Raw genomic sequence first — 14727 nt, forward strand, 5'->3', positions numbered from 1 at the left:
TCAAGATTGTAGTGGTGAAGGGAGATGAGGATGAATTCTTTAGTACCACCAGCATGATGAGGAGATGACTAGAAAGTGCCATGAGACTGCTTTATAAAATAAGCAACCATTTATTATTCAATAATATTCAAGGACACATGACTTTATTCATTTAGGTATGCCCCCTAATGTTGCAAGCCAAGTCAAATCCCTCCTTAGTAAAGGGTTTATTGATTGCTCTGGCTAAATTAATTTTTTATGTGGTGTCCAAATACCTAGTCACGAGCCTATCTTATGTTAAGCTTGTTCCTTAGACCTCAGGTATAATCAGTCTATCATTGGGCTCATAACTGAAGTCTTCCCAATAGGCACTACTAGCCTGAGTTGGTGGTCTGTTGGCCACCTAAGAGCTGAGGTTCTGTTCCATGCCAGAGAAAAACAGAAACCATTCACTTTATATATAATCTTGCTGAAATGTTGTCTCAATACAAAATAGAGAGTATTCTTATAAATAGAGAGAAAAAATTATATGCAAACTGAATTAATTTAGAGTGAATTAAATTGTCTCACTGCTTTGTTTATAAATTTGGTATTGTGTTCATTTAGAGAAATTCTTTCAGTAGAAAATTTAATTACTTGTGGTGAGATATGTGAAATTGATTATATCCATGTAGCATGCTGGACTATAAACCATAATATATGATTTTCCCAATAATGTTATGAATCTCAACCATTCACAGTCTTTCATTCAGTTGCTTTTTTTTTCCCCAATGGCATTCCACAAAATTTGACTGGTGAGAATTAGGAGTATAAACTGTGACCAATAGAAGAACATTTAAATAGTCTATTTTTAATATTATTTTATTTTTCCAGTTACACGTAAAGACAACTTTTTGCATTAATGTTTTATAAAATTTTGAGTTCCAAATTTTCTCCTTCCTCCCCTTTTTTCTTGCCAAGGCAATATTCACAGCACCAATGGTGACTATGAATATGCCTGCATAGTCCTGAATTGCAAAATATGACATATTCTCCACTTGCAAGACAGAACCAAAACATTTATTCAGACACCAGAAAGCCAAATCCCAACACCAGAAAACCTAGTCCATCATAGCAACAAAGAAGCTAATACACAATAACACTACAGAGAACAATACCATCTCAAAGCCTTCCCACAAACACTCACAATCCTAGCTGTCTGCTTGCCTCTGTTCTCTCTCTCTCTCTCTGCTCTAAGTGCTCTAACTAATTTCCTCTCAGCTCTGTTCCACCCCTTCAGCAAGTTCCTCCCACCACAGGCTTCATGTGATTGTGTTCGGCCTATTAAGGGGCAGGGAAGATCTTCAAATTCCCATTACCATTACACCCTAGAAGAACTTTGAAATAGCCTATTTTTAATAGTATTTTATTTTTTTCTGATTACATGTAAAGACAATTTTTTACATTAATTTTTTTATAAAATTTTGAGTTACAAATTTTCTCCCTTCCTCCCTTTTCTCTCCCCTCCCTAAGACTATAGGGAATTTGATATAGGTTATATATGTACAATCATGTAAAGACCTATTTCCATATTAGTCATGTTATGAAAGAAGAAACAGTTTGCAAAAAAAAATTATAGTTTAAACTAAAAGCAAAAAAGAAAAATGAAAAAAATTGAAAATAGTATGCTTTGATTTGCATTCAGACCCCATCAGGTCTTTCTCTGGTGTGGATAGCATTTATACCATCATGAGTCTTTTGGAATTGTCTTGTATCATTGTATTGCTGAGAAGAGCTAAGTCAGTCATAGTTGATCATTGCACAATGTTGCTCTTGCTATGTACAATGTTCTTCTGTTTCTGCTCATGTCACTTTGTATCAGTTCCTGTAAGTCTTTCCAGGTTTTTCTGAAATCTGCCTGCTCTTCAGTTCTTATTGCATAATAGTATTCCATTACATTCATATTCTACAACTTGTTCAGCCATTCCCCGATTGATCCCACCACAAAAAGAGCTGCTATAAATATTTTTGTACATGTAGGTACAAAAGAGCTTTCTAAATAATTCATTTGGAAGTTCTTTTATTATTTAAAATATAGCATTTACAGGAATGAAATAGTTCTGATCTTGACTTATTTTACCCTGATTTTTTTCCTTAAACTAAAAAATTTCTACCGAGTAACTTCACCTTATATAAAATTTATAAGAACCAAAAAATAGGTTCAGAATCACATTTAATTATTTTTATTTTTTAAACTAATGAATGATTTCCCAATATTATTATGACTATGATATAATAGTCATGCCATAGCATCTGATTTTTTATATTTCCTCATTTACTCTAAGTACTGTCAGTTTAAATTTTTAATTCTGAACTTCACAAACACACCAAAACATTTTATAAACACATACTCAAAAGCATATATGAAGTAGAACAGAAAAAAAAGAATACATCAAAAGTATGATCATCTTTCTACAGAAAGTTCATTAAAAAAATATGTAATAAACTTAGTATGTTATTTTCAAAGCCGGCCTACTTTGTTTTCTTCTAAAAATTTTTCTGTTCTCTCCAGGGCATTTTTTAAAAAAATGCTTCAGTTGCCGTCTTTTCTTCTTTGTTTTTTGGCAGTATTTTCTCTAACTTCTATCTCTACCCCCAAGTTTCACCCCATGAAAAAAAAAGAAAAATTCAATACTTATAAAAATTAGCATGGTAAAACAAAACTAATCTACATATTTGATGTATCCAGAAATGTATGTCTTAATGTGAACTTTGAATTACTCACCTCTCTGTCTGGAGATTATTACTGGTCATTATTACTGGTACTCTGGAATGATGGTTGGTTCGTTCCTTGGTCAGAGGTCTTAAGTCTTCCAGAGTTGTTTTTCTTTATAGTGTTGTTAGTGTATAAATTGTTTTAAATTTCATTTTGCATCAATTCATATGTTTTCCCAGGTTTGTCTGAAACTATCTTTTTTTAATGATGTAATAATATTTCATTATATTCATATACTATAAATTTTTCATCCACTTCCCAAATTTATGGGTGCTCCCTTTGTATTCAGTTATTTGCCACAATTAATATTTTTGTACATATGGGTCCTTTTCCTCTTTGATCTTTTTGGGGTATAGGCCTAGAGATATTGCATAGTAAACACAATCTAGTGACTTTGGGATTTGTTCCAAATTGTTTTCCAAAATGACTGGACCAGTTCATGGCTCCACCAACTGTCTAGCAGGGCCTGTCTTCACAGTCCTTCTAAAACCTCTAGTTTTCTTTTGTTTTTCTCCTTAGAGTTGTACTTATTTCCACTTTTAAAATGATTAATGATCAGGGGTGGCTAGGTGGTGCATTGAATAGAGGACTGGCCCTGGAGTCAGGAGGACCTTAGTTCAAATCCAGCCTCAGACACTTAACCCAAAAATTAGTCGTGTGACCTTGGGCAAGTCACTTAACCCCAGTTGCCCTCCAAAAAAAAAAGTAAAATTATTTTTTTATATGGCTACTAAAAGCTTGGATCTCTACTTTAGATAACTGTTCGTATCCTTTCACTATTTATGTTTGGGATATGGCTGTCATTCTTATATATGAATCGCTTCCTTATAAAGCTTGGCTGCCAGACGTTTATCAGAGAAAGTTGCTGCAAAGGCTTTTTCTCCCAATTAACTGTTTCCCTTCTAATTTTAACTATATTGATTGGCTTGTGCAAAAATTTTTCAATTTTAAGCAATTAAAATTGCCCATTTTATCATCTATATTCTTCTCCGCCTTTATTAAGTCATGAACCCTTCCCCTTCTATAAAAGCAGTGCAAAAAGCAGTTTCTTCCTTCTCTAATTTGTGTTGGGACTTTTTATATCTGGGTCTTATGTCCATTTGGCACTTAATGTAGTATGTGTACCTTGATGTTGGATTAAATCTAATTTGTATCCAGCCCCTTTCCAGTTTTCCAAAGAATTTTTGTAGAATAAGGGGTCATTATACTCCACTAGTCAAGGTATTTGGGTTTATTGAACAATTATATTAATATGTTTATTTGTTTTTGTACCTTTGAGATATTAGTTTACCTTTCAGCTAATTGATTAAATTTTCCATTGTTTAACCAGTTCTAGGTAATTTCATTGATTACTGTTTTCAATAGTAACTGGATCAGTGGATAAAATAGTTAGATCAGTGGACAAAAATAAATCTTGAAATAAATGCAACATTCTACACCCATACTGTGTTGTTCAGATCCAAACCCAGATGAGAAACTTGAAGAGTTTAGGCCAGGAGGGCATTGATCAGACTTTGTCTAGGATCAGACCACTTTGGGTACCCTGAGAGCTTGCAGGTCAGACTTCTAGGTCTCCTAACCCACAAGATGGAGCATGAGATATTTCTTCAAAGCCTCCTGAGCTCTCAAACCTCTTCAAAATAGGAAATATGTGTGAAAGATAAGCACTTTCAGTTTCCTTGCCAATCTAAATACCAAGGACCCTAACAAAGTAAAAATTTGATAAACTAACATCAGAGAAGATGAATAATCTATAAACTCTAATACATGTTCGCCCAGTGCCTCCTATTACCTTCTGGCCCACAAGCTTGCAACAGAACTCAACTCTACAACAACCGTCCCCTTCCCCCCCACCCCCTTTTCTCCTAATGCCTGGATATCCAAACTGTAGAAATTTGCTCAGGCTGTGATAGTATAGCTCTGTGACAGCACTTTTTGTTAAAACAGAGCTTAACCACAGAACAAAGCAAGAGGGAATGGAGGAGGGTAGGCAGAACGTGTGTCTACTTTTGCGACAGAACTCAACTTTGCACCCCTATTTCTAGCCCTCCATGAAGCCCCCATGTGAAGGACATCCAAATTACAAATGACAAAAATTTTCTCAGGCTGCAGTAACAATGTTCTGGACCACTACTAGGCCAGAGAATTTAGTAACAAATTCCCACCTGGGTGATCTAGTTTTCATAATCTCCAGTAAATAAATCATTTTTCACATTGAAATCAACTCTGAAACTCATACCTCCTCAGCAACCTCTGCCTCTGGGGCTCCTCCTTTTCTTTTATTAGAGCTAGAGAGGTTGAAGAGCCCCTAGATCTTCTGGCATTTAAGGAGGACACCTGGGGAATCCACCTCATCATTTCTGACCCAGCTGATCTCCTGGCTTTCATGATCTTCAGAAACTCATCATTCTGAAAGATGAATTTAACTCTGTATAACTAACATATCTGATCGTTTCCTACCCTGAGTGCTAGACTCTCTCATGCCCACTGTTAGATACTCCCCCACACATACTTTTCAGCTTCTTTTTTTTTTGTGGTGTTGTCCACCATTAGACTGTGAACCCCCTTGAGGTCAGGGACTATCTTATGCCTTTTTTCCCCATTTACCCATAACTTAAAACAGTGTCTGGCATGTAACAGGTACTTAGTGTTTGTTGACTGAGGGGTTGGGAATTGTCTGTGGGGCTAGATGGCACTCCACCACACCTGGGGGAAAGAGCCCAGCACCCAGCTGGGGCTAGTTCTATTCCCCCAGAAGTCACTTGGGGAAGAGACAACCTGTTGAACTGTGAATTGTCCAGTTTGGGAGGAGACTGAGACATTTTGAAATCCAGCCTATAGGGCAACCATCATTATGTTGGGGAGGGAATTTAAAAATGAGAAGTAGGGGAAAATAAGAAGAAAAAAACTCTGAAATTACCAAAGATCTCAGAAAGAAGAAAACTCAAAAGAAGTTGAACATAAGCAGATAAGCCAGTAGGGAAGGAAATATGACTTCCAGACCAAGTAGAAGAGTTCAGGAATCTATGAATAAGTATTGAAGGAAAATGAATCAACAAGTGATGGGGCAGAGATCCCCGTGAATTCCAAGAGAAAATGGAACTATAGAAGGATAATCCTGAATTAAAAGGAAAGATAAGAATGGTGAGAGCAGAAGTAATTAGCAGAGTAGAAAAACTTAAATCACAGTGGGAAGTCTCACAAGAGAAATAAAAAGGAGGAAAACTGGGAATGCAAATACAGGACAGTCTGTAAGAAGAAAAGCAAAAAGCAGTATCATTAAAAGAAAGCATGATCTCCACACAACATATTGCTCTCAAAGATATAATATATAGAGGAAACTTAAGGACTATAGGTCTCTCAGAAGAACATAAGTCAAAAACCATAACACCATGCATAGTGCAAGAAATAATAGAAGAAAACTGTCCAGAATTTAGGAACATACACAAAAAAATACTAGTCGTAAGAATCCAGTCAGAAGTTCAGTAAACATTAAGTTCCTACCATGTGATAGGCACTGTGCTAAGCACTGAGCATGCAAAGAAAGGCAGTAAAGGCTCTTGCCCAAGAGCTCACAGTCTAGTGGGAGAGACAGTATACAAACACCTATGTACAAACAAGCTGTCTAGTGGATAAAGAGCTCATATTCAACTGATGGAAGGTACTAGAATGAAGAGGGATTAGAAAAGGTTTCTTATAGAAGATAAAATTTTAGCTGATGAAAGCCAGGGAAGTAGAGATGAGAAAGGAGAGCATTCCATGCTGTAAAAATGCCGAGTTGGGAGCCGGAGTATTTTATTCAGGGTACAGAAAGAAGGCCCATGCCACTAGATCCTACACCAGGAGTGGGATGGTTATAAAATGTAAGAAGAGTAGAAAGGTGTGGGGTTGGTTATGAAGGGCTTTGAATGCCAAATAGAGGAAATTATTAAAAGCCATTGGAGTTTGATTGTGTGTGTGTGTGTGTGTGTGTGTGTGTGTGTGTGTGTGTGTGTGTGTGAGGAGGATGACTTGGTTGGACCTATGCTTTAGGAACATTACTTTAGCAATGAGTGGGCACTAGATTGGAGTAAGGAGAGATGAGGCAAGGAGATCAGCCAGCAGGCTGTTTCAGTAGTTCAGGTATAAGGAGATGAAGGCTTACACTAATGTGATGACAGTACCAGAGGAGAGAAATGTTCAAGAGATATTACAGGCCAAATTGACAGGTCTTGGCAACAGACTGTATTGGAAATCATAGATTACTTTCAGAAAGCTTGCAGATCCCCAGTCTGGGCTTTCCCTGAGATCCTGGAATAATATCAGATTTCAATTAATGCCCTCTCAAACAGCATCAGGACCCTAGATGATATAAAACAGGCCTTAAATATGGCTTAGCCATTTCCTTCAGAAGTGAGAAGAATAGGACCCTAACAAAGTCAAATATAGGTTGTAAAATTTTTTTTTTCAATGTAGGATAAATAAACGAGAATCCCAACATAAAAACAAACAGCTAGTAACGTGACAAGGATGAGTGAGACCCAAGAGAAAAGAATGGTTCTAAAATGTCTATAAGAGAAGCCCTAAAGAAAAATAGCTCAGGCACAAGTGTGACTAGAAGATGGAGTGAGAGTTTCTGTATCTGTGGGATTTATTATTTTTTAAATCAATGAGCCTTAAAGGGGAAAATGGGAAAAGAAATGAGACCCATGGGAAGAATTGGAAAGAGAATTGACATCTTGGAACAAGAGGTACAAAACCTTACCCGAGAAACAAACTTTCTGTTTTGTTTTTGCTTTTTGGAGGGCAATTGGGGTTAAGTGACTTGCCTAAGATCACACAGCTAGTTTTTGTGTTGTGTCTGAGGCCAGATTTTAACTCAAGTCCAGGGCTGATGCTCTATTCACTGTGCCACCTAGCCGCCCTGAAACAAACTTTCTGAAAATTAAGATAGACCAAACTAAAAAAAAAAAAAGAAGTATGTATCTCATACTAAAAAACAACTTCAAAAAACACCTCAAGTGCTGAAGGAGTCATGAGTGGAAAAAGTTTAAGAAGACCTGCCAAGGAGAGAGAATTTAAGTGTCTCTGGACTACCTGAAAGCCAGGATTAACAAAAAAAAATCTTAGACATCTTATTTTAGGAAATTATTTTGTTTTTTAAAATCCCATTCTCTTATAACAAGAGGGGAAAGTGAAAATAGGAAGAATCAGCTAGTCATCTCTGGTCATTTGAAAGAAACATAAAAACAAAAATTCCCAGGAATAGATAGCTTGAAATACAAAAGGGAAAAGACGCCGTCTAATAGCCAAGAATAATCTACACAGGAAAACTGAGTATAATCCTAGAAGGGAAAAGAGAACCTTTGATTAAAGGATTTCTAAGCATTACTGACAAAAAGACAGTTTTATCGAAATTTTGAAATCCAGATACCAGATTTAAGAGAAACAGAAGGTAAACATGAGCAAACAACCATAAGGTACTGTTTATGTTGTAATGTGGGGAAATAATATGTGTATTTCTTCAGACCCTATTATCAGGGTCCATAGAGGGAATTTAATAATACATAGGTCTTGGGAGTGTACCTCCTAGCTGTCTGAGATCCCTGACAATTGTAGTTTTGCTACCTATTTCTCCCTGTAATTAATTTAGCTTTTCCCTTTTAAATATTTAGATTCTCCTACTTGGTATATATCTTAAGCATTGGATATTAATTCGTCTATGGTACCTTTCAGCAAAATGTAGTTTCCCTTTAAATCAAATAAGCTTTTGCTCCTACCTTGTCCTAAGTTCTTTATTATTACCCTCTGCCTTTTTACTTCAGTTGAAGCATATTATATTTTGTTCCATTTGTTTTGGTACTTATTGTGGCTACCTGCACCTTTCTGTTTCAAGTGCATTTCTTCTAAACAACATTTTTGGATTCTAATTGCTGATCTGTTCTATGCTCTTCTGTTTTGTGGGTGAGTTCATCCCACTGATATTCACAAAAATTACTGTGTGATTCCTAAATCCACTTCTGTACATTTTGTACTGTTTGCTTTCTACTCTCTCTCTATGAAAAAAGATTGTGCTCATCTCCAGTTCTCTATGTCTGGTGCAATTTTTTTTTCTGCTCCCCTGCCTCTCTTCTTCACCTCTTCCTCAAATGCTTACTCCCTATCCCCCTCAGCAGTTCACATTTAGTCAAATTATCTCTTTAAAATTTTTAATCTTTCTCCAAAGTCTAAACTCTTAAAATTGAGTTTGTTCTGCATAGAACTAATCCCTCCCTCTTATTTCTGCCCCTTTCTCCTTTTCTGCCTGTTTTCCTCTTGCAGTTCTGTACCCATGTGCGTGTTTGTATTCTTCCCTCCTCTGACCAGTCCAAATGAAAGTGTGCTTCAAGTGTTGCCTGATCCACCCCCCCCACTTTCATGTTTGTGCATCTAGACTCCTCCTTGTGCATCTGAATTATGAGATAATTTTCCCTGTTCTTCCTCTCCTTCTCCCATCCCCAGTTTATTCTTCCCCTCACATTTCATTTTTCTTTTAAGTTCATCAAAATAACAAAACCACTCCCAAGACCTCTGTATTATAGAGTGCCAGGCCTGGAGTGAGGAGGACTCATCTCCTAAGTTCCAGTCTTGCTTCAGACACTTACTAGCTGTGTGACCCTGGGCAAGTCACTTACCATTTTTTATCTCAGTTCCTTATCTGTAAAATGAGCTGGAGACAAGGGAGATCTGAGGACACTGAGAATGGCATCTGGTCAAGAACATGATTTGCTCAGAGCCCTAGGGAGAGAGACTGTGAATATCACCATGGAAAGAGGAGGTCCCAGACCCATATTGGAGCACTACAAAGACGACAGGTGCATTCCTGGTAGCTCTGTTGCCAGTTGTTCGGTTCCATGTTGCAGATCCATGTTGAACAGAGAAGGGGACCTGCTCAGGGGAATGGCATTCCTCGGTAGGGGCACCCTAGGCTATTTATGGAGAAAGGAGGAAGTTCAGAATCTAGCAGCAGCAGTGGTGTTGCTCAGACACGAGGTACAGAGTAGAGTCTCATGTTACAGCTAGAATCTAGCCCAGCCAGCAGAAGAATAACCAAGACGGGAATCTCAGACCAAAGGGAGCCTAAATTCTACCACTTCAAACCAAAAGAACTTTCTAGCTGCCCTATAGGGGCTGAGTCCAGTAGTAAGTCTGCTCTTGTACCAACCCAAACACAGTTAAGAACATGAAGAGCTCAGACTGGGATGGGAGGAGAAGGACCGCAATCAAACTTTGTCCTGGATCAGGCCACTTTAGAAACATGAGAAGCTTGCAGATTCCCAGCTGGTCTCTGAGATCCTGGAATAGCATAACACTTAATACCCTAAGAAAGCAGCAATACGATCATCCCAGACTTCCCTTCTAGAAGTGCTTCCAAGCTCAGCCCTAATACCAAGTCTAAGTCAGGAAGCAGTCTCAGGAAACAAAAATCCATCCCCATCTTGAAAGGAGAACCAGTGTAACTCTTCATCATGCCTTGTTATGGTGGCAGGGATACTCAAGATGCAAATGCAGAAGAGAATGACTCCAAAACATTGACAAGCATCGTCTCAGACAAAAACACAGCTTGGGCATAAACTCAAGAATGCTTGAAAGAAAAGAAACAAGAATTTTTAAAAGTTTAATAAGTCAGGCAAAAAAAATGGAAAAGGAAATTTCAGTTTTGGAAGAAAGAATTAGAAAAGGAATTACCAAAATTCACAAAAGGCACAAAACCTTGCTCAGGCAACAAATTCCCTGAAAATTCAGGTGGTTGAAATAGAAGCCAATGACTCCATAGAACAAGAAATATTAATATAAAATCAAAAGGATGAAAAATAGAAGAAAAGGTAACCTTTCTTGTAGCAAAAATCAACTTGGAAAATAGATTCAGGAGAAACCAAAAAGAATCATTGAAGTAACTGAATGCCGTGACCAAAAAACATAAAGCCTTAAAGATTCTTTTTCAAGAAATCTTAGAAGAAAACTCTTAGAACCAGAAGGCATAGTAGAAATAGAAAGAATATACATGGCATATGCTGAAAGAAACCCTCACAATTAAAACTCCCAGGAACATTAGGGCCAAAATTGAGAGTTTTAAGGTCAAATGAAAAATATAAACAAGTAGAAAGAATTAAAATACTAAGGAACCTTTTTCTGCAGCACTCGTGATTTAGCAGCAAACATTACTTTAATTAAAGGAGCAGAGAGCTTGGAATGCTTTGTTCCAGAAGGCAAAGGGTATGGGGCTTATAGTGAAGAATAACTTACCCAGCAAATTGGGTATAATGCTACAGAGGAGAAAATGGATTGTTAATGAAATATAGGACTTCCAAGCATTTCTGATAACAAAGATTGGAACTACAGACAAACTTTGAAGTTTAAACAAGAGAGTGGAGAGAAATCTGAAAGGATAAACAATAATGAGCAATAATAAAGGATGAAATAAGGATAAACTGCTTATATTCAAATATGAGGAGATGATCTATGTGTTCCCTCTTATCTTTATTATCTGCAGGGTTTGGAATCCATTTAGGCAAGGCCTGAGAATGTTTCTACAAAAGAATAGAAAAGAGGGGAAGAGGAATACGCTGGGTGTAAGGAAAAGGAGAGAGAATGGGGAAAATTGTCTTTTGTAATCAGGATACACAAATATACATATATACAAATAAGGAGGAGGGGAGTGATTGACATGAAACCTCTCATCTGAACTGGTCAAAAAAAGGCAGAAGCAGCACAGACACAGAGTTGGGTACAGAAACACATTTGACTTAATAGAGAAATAGAGAAGGAGGAAGAGGGTAATTAGATGGAAGGTAGATTAAGTGTGAGTTAGTGCTACTAATATAAACTCTTAAGGAGTTTATACCAAATATACCAAAGCTATAACTCATTTTGAGGTGGCAGAGAATAGGAATCTGAAGAGGCATCCACAAACTGGAGAATTATTGAACAAGTTATGGTATATAGATGTGATGTAATACTATTGCGATGAACTCTTCTCAGTATAATAACCAATGACCAATTCTGGAGGACTAATGATGAAATGTGTTTTCTACCTCTTGATAGAGAAGTTTTGTTTTGTTTTTTTGGACATGGCCAATGTGGAAATTTGTTTCTTGATTTTGACTATACATTTTTGTAAAGGGTTTTCTTTTTCTTGTGTTTGCATTTGGGAGAGGAGGGTTCAGTAGAGTGGGCCAAAAGGCAGATTTTGGCTAATTAAAGCAAATAAAATATTTACAGATGAGGAAACTGAGGGTTGGAAAGATTAAGTGACTTGCCCGTGATGACAGAGCTAGTGGGTGTCACAGGCTTTTTTATTGTTCTTTTCACTTATTATTTGTCATTGAGCATATCTTTTTTTCTGGTTGTTTGCTTTGTATCAGTTCATATAAATCTTCTCATGTTTTTTAAGGTTTGAATTATCTAGGTGTAAGGTGAAATATTAGAGTTTTTTAAATTAATGAGCAAATGGAAAAGCATTATTAAACATTTACTGTGTGCCAAGCATTGTGCTAAGCCCCAGGAATATAGAGAATTAAGACATTCCCTCCTCTCAAGGAGTTTATATTCTAATGGGAGGCGACACATATAGGAGTTCAGCTGAAAGATAAGTGGGATGGCCATTTGGTCTTTACAGTGCAGTGGTACTGCAGATACTAATGCCTTTTCCTTAGTGTTATTTCCATTGATAAAGCTATATCCTTTAATTACTTCAAACCACTTGATAGTACTAGTGACTCTTTTTCCTGGTCTTCATTAGCTGTGGCTGTTGTAGGAGCTGCAGCATCTGCAGAGGCATTTGCTAGGTTGGGTCTCACTTGGGTTTATTTCCTGGACACTTGCTGCAGGAGCCAGGCTGGAAGCAGGGCACTTGGCCTGGAAAACATTACTATTTCTGGGGCTCTTGGAGTTTCCTGGCTTTGCACATGCTATTTCCTGTCTTTCTCTCAGGGTTCTTTGTTATTTTGCCCAGGCTGGCTTGCCTGGATGTTGGTGAAGATCATTTTTGGGTTTTCTCTCTTTATCATTGAGGTAAGCCTTATCTATATATTACTTAGGTTAATAGGTTTTTTTTCATAAATTTCTTTTGTACCTACTCTATCTTTGAAGCTGATAATAATACTTAATAATGATAATAATTAGTAGTTACTAATGATTCAAATTTATAGACTGCATAATAACTTATAGATTTAGTCATAACAGTCCTATCAAGTAGGTTTTATTACTCCTATTTTTAATCTTTTTTCAGAATTTTAATTTTAATTTTTGTTATTTTGAACTTGACAAGTATCAACAAACGTGAACACTTATTATCTCTATTTTACAGATGGGGAAACTAAGGCTCAGAGAGGTTAAGTGATATACCCATGGCCATTTCATCTAGTAAGTGTTGGACCAAGGATTTGAACCCAGATTTCTAGCACTCTTCCATATTACACTGATTCATCTATAATATAGGAATAAGCTCAAAACATCTTATACTCTTCCCATTTGATTTTCTTCATCATGCCTCAGTGAATGAAAAGCATTTTGTTTCCCCATTTCATAGACGCAAATAAGGGAGAAAATGTCTTGCTCATATTACCAATTTTAACAGCAAAGCAAAATATAGAATGCAGGTTTTCTGATGTTTCAGATTAGTGCCCTTTCTGCTATACTTTGTTGCCTCCTTATACTCAATAGGAAAGGCAGGAAATTTTAGTACTCTTGATTTGTTGCTTTCTTTTAAAAAATGTAGAAAGACTTTAGATATTATTAATAACACGTTGAATGAGATTTGCTTTGATGTTCATGATACACAACCAGTCAACTTTCTTCAGAAGAATGATTTTTTTCAAGATACCTGTTATTTTCAAAACTGGTCTCATTAACTCTTGAAGTTGATCTGATTTGATTGGTTAAATGGTCAGGATGATCAGATTCACCATATTTTGATCAAGAAGGAAACATAAAATGATGAAAGAAATTTTAAAAAAGTAGGCCAGATTAATTCTTTATCATTTACTCTCATTTTGCCCCAACAGTGCCGTGGTGTCCAGTTCGTACCATTTTCTGCCACATCTCACTTGTGATCCTCCTTGCAAGCAGCATTAGGGGCTAAAAAAAGCTATAAATGTGCCCATTTAATATGACTTTTATCAACTAATTTTCTATTTTCAGTGATCTGTATACTGATTGCACTATAAATATAAGACCACATCAGGAACTAAAGACAGAACAAAGTTCCATCATAAAACGTGATTAGTATATCCCTATCTGAGGAGCATGATTAGCTAGCCAGCTTTGAAAAGTTTGGAAAACTCATGTTAAGTACCTGGTACTCACCACCTTGCAGTAAGAATAATTTTAGGGATGGTGCTGATGACTGAAATGAAGTCAAAGATACTTAAAATATCTCTGAAATAATTGAAGCTAAAAGTTAGGATGTATTCTAGGAAAAACATGATGGTAAAGGCTATATTCAGTTACTGTATACCAGTTTATAGGTGAAACGAGCAGAATAGCACTATTAAGAGAATCAAGCCAATGTGGAACAAATATCAGGTAGTTAGGATTGGTAATCTTCCATTTCCACCACAGTGTTCAAGGTGAACAAGACCACGATAATGCACTTGAAGGCCAGGAACACCACAAAGTGCCGGGCACTGTACTGTCAGGTTTGGGGCCATATAGCATGTGAGCAGTGTTGCACTGATAGCAAGATTCTGATACGTGCCTCTTCTTCTCCAGGTAGTATTCCTTCATCATCTTAGCCTCTTGCTGCGATGAAGGTGATGATTATGAGAACCACAAAAATGTCGACAAAAAAGAGGGAGACACAAGACAGATCACATAAAATATAAGCATTTCTATGCAGTTGCTGTGGCTCAGGTCCTAGTCTTCCTCAGTTGAAGCCACAGAATTCTAACTTGTGATCAGCCCTCTGTGGACACAGTGATAAAAATCAACTGGCTCCTGATGATGTTGTCATAGTGGAAATTAAGGTGTTTCCA

General features: G+C 36.9%; 1 protein-coding gene across 5 annotated transcripts in view; it reads left to right on the top strand.

The window, feature by feature from the left end:
• Positions 1-14727, top strand: part of PKNOX1 (PBX/knotted 1 homeobox 1) — a 182667-nt gene that overhangs the window by 82106 nt on the left and 85834 nt on the right. For 2 of the 5 annotated variants that reach the window (XM_069074820.1, XM_069074818.1), the window contains exon 4: positions 13062-13117. The exons of the other annotated variants lie outside the window; for them this stretch is intronic. The gene's annotated coding sequence lies outside the window, so the exon portion shown is untranslated. The remainder of the gene's footprint in view (positions 1-13061; positions 13118-14727) is intronic. 5 annotated transcript variants of the gene reach the window in all.

The sequence above is a fragment of the Petaurus breviceps genome, unplaced genomic scaffold (assembly GCF_028583685.1).
Source record: "Petaurus breviceps papuanus isolate PSGF00001 unplaced genomic scaffold, PetGlider_PUasm1.0 90897, whole genome shotgun sequence".
Lineage (NCBI taxonomy): Eukaryota > Metazoa > Chordata > Mammalia > Diprotodontia > Petauridae > Petaurus > Petaurus breviceps.